Source organism: Microtus ochrogaster, unplaced genomic scaffold, assembly GCF_000317375.1.
Source record: "Microtus ochrogaster isolate Prairie Vole_2 unplaced genomic scaffold, MicOch1.0 UNK35, whole genome shotgun sequence".
Lineage (NCBI taxonomy): Eukaryota > Metazoa > Chordata > Mammalia > Rodentia > Cricetidae > Microtus > Microtus ochrogaster.
Genome location: NW_004949133.1, coordinates 3,358,463 through 3,361,449, shown reverse-complemented (window position 1 = coordinate 3,361,449; position 2,987 = coordinate 3,358,463).

Sequence of the window (2,987 nt, the reverse complement as noted above, 5' to 3'; positions counted from 1 at the left end):
GCGGGCAGGTCAGAGGTAATGGGAGTGGGCGTGGCTTGTCCCTTAAAGCGACAGGAAAGCACAACACTTCTTTCTTGGCCCTCCTCTCTCCTCTCTTCCTCTCTCACTCTACCCCCTACCCCCTCTTTCTCTCCTTTCATGGTGTGGTCTATTCTGCTGGCTTTGTTCAATCTGCCACTTTCTCTCTCTGCTCTGGAATCCTTCAGATGCCCCTGGCTGTACACTCCCTCAAGTCTACAATAAAACCTTATCTCCAACCATACCTAGGAGCAGTCAGTGTCCTCATTTTCATTCAATACCTTCTATTCATTTCCCTATCGGTTTGTTTACAAAGGCTTTCCTGAATAACCTAAATGCCCCTAGACTTAAGAATAAATAAAGATCCTACTTCTTGTTCTGGTTTTGTGGAGGCTAGCCAGTTTGGATGTTCACCTTCCTAGACCAGGATGGAGGGGGGAGGACTTTGGACTTTCCACAGGGCAGGGAACCCTGACTGCTCTTCAGACTTGAGAGGGAGGGGGAGAGGAGTGGAGAGAGGGCGGGAGGAGTGGGAGGCTGGGAGGAGGCGGAAATTTTTTTTTCTCAATAAAAAAAAATTAATTAAAAAAAAAAGAATAAATAAAGATGTGGTACCAAGGATGGCCCCAGCTAAGACCCTAAGGAAGAGGGGGTACCCAAACTGGCCTTGCCCTGTAGTCTTGATGCAAGTTCTTTTACGTACAAGAAGGTGTACTATATTTTAATTAACAATGTATTTTAAGTATTTTCTGCGTATTAAGTTTTATCCTAAAACTTGACTATGAATCACTTGGTTGTGTCTATACACTGTAATAAATTGATCTATTTCCATTTTTGGACTTCAAAAAAAACAAAAAAAAAGATGTGGTATATTTACACAATGAAGAACTACACTGTGAAAAAAAGAATGATGTCTTGAAATTTGCAGGCAAATGGATAGGTCTAGAAAAGATCATATTGAATGAGGTAACCCAGAACCAGAAAGACAAATATAATATAAATTCTCTCATAAGTGGCTTTTAGACATAAAGCAAAGATAAACCAGCCTACAATTCACAACCCCAGAGAACCTAGACAACAAAGAGGACCCTAAGAGAGACATACATGAATCTAATCTACAGGGGAAGTAGAAAAAGACAAGATCTCCTGAGTAAATTGGGAGCATGGGAACCATGGAAGAGAGTAGAAGGGGAAGGGGGAGGAAGGGAGGAGAGTGGAGAAAAATATATAGCTCAATAAAAACAAAGGCTTTCCTGATAAGAATTCTCAGTATGTGGAGGAGACAGCATTCAGAATGCTTGAAATTTTCAAAGAACAAATTTAATAAAGCTCTAAAAAGGAAGAAGAGGAGGAGAAGAAAGGAAATTGTGTGTCTTCGTGAATGCATCTCTAGAGTATTCTAGCACCAATTACTATTTCCAGGACCACAAGACTGAAACTGTAAGATGAGCATTATATCTTGCCCTTATCTAGCTAAAGAGACAATTCCAGAACTGACACTAACTGCATCTAAGTCCTAAACTGTGCCATGAGCTAGGACGGAAAAGATATAGTGGAGGTACAAGGCTAAGGCCAGACCTCAACACAGTAGGGAACGAGATAAAAAAAAAAAAAAAAAGGCAGGAGATAGGGGGACTCCAAGTGAGGGAAGCAGGAAAACTAACCAGAGGTCTGCCCTGTGGGATGCATTCTGGGAACCTCCTCAGGTACATCACACGTGTTCCCAAGCTCGTTGCTCATTGCTCATTGCTAACACAGTGCCTCAGGCAGGATGTATGCCCCTACCCCTGTCTGTTTATGTGTCCTCCAAGTCCCACCTCAAATGGTACCTACCTCCTCTAGGAAGCTTTCCCTGGTATAAGCAGATAAAATTTTGTACTTTTTCTCTCCCTGTTGGCCCTTTTTTTTTTTTTACTTTAACTTATTTCATTTTGACTTACAGAAGTAATTATTTTCCTCTGTGTGTCTGACACAATTTTTTTTAAAAAAAAAATCTGTTACTTTTATTTATTACTTAATTTCCATCTGCATTTGCCACAACCCAACATAACACATTGTAGCCTGTGTGAGAGCAATAAATGCTGTGAAATCCCAGGGAGGAGTCAGTTCAGAAGGCACGTGCTGGAAGCAGAGATCGATAGAAGCCAAGAGGCACAGGGAACCAATTGACACCACACATTAGTCATAAAGATGCGGACATGAGCTATTGCCTTAGTGGAAGGGCATTTGGAGAGAAAAGACTCTCTGACCGGCCAACTAAGAGGCCAGCTAAAGCCAAGTGTGGTGATGAACGCCTATAATCCCAGCACTGAGGAGGCAAAGGCACCTTCAGCTATACAACCAGTCCAAGGCTGGCCTGGGCTAATGAGACATCCATCTAAAAACAAAAAACAAACACCATTTTTATTTTCTCGGGAACATGGCCTCCACACTAGATCAGTTGAAGTGCTGAGCTAGGCATGAAGAGGCAGTGCCCTGAAGAGGTACACATAGAAAGGAATAAAGACACTTGGTCATAAAGGATGGAGACAAGTCAGAGTTTCTCAGAATCAGTCCTCAGCCTACAGTCGAGCTGAGGAATCTTGGACAGACCTCCTTCTCTAACTTGCCTCTTCCTTCCCGTGATGAGCTCACTCGGGTTCTGGTGTGTAGTTCTAAATCTAAAGGACCAGAAGCGAGAGTTCTCCAGGCATTCTACAAGAACAGTTTTGTTTGAAGCGTGTTAATTCTTTAGGTAGCCTTTGGACTCAGGACCAGCCTACATTTGTTTCTTTTTTAGGTATCTTGTGATTTATGAAAATATAAGCTATTCACTCCCTTCTTTGGACTCAGTTCTCAGATTCTTCTGAAAAAAAAATGGAGTTATATTATTTTCCCATTTCATTGTTTCTAAATGAACTAGATTATGGCCAGTATGCCCATAAAGATCAAAGTATACTTTCAGTAAAATGGGATCTCTTAGTAGCCAC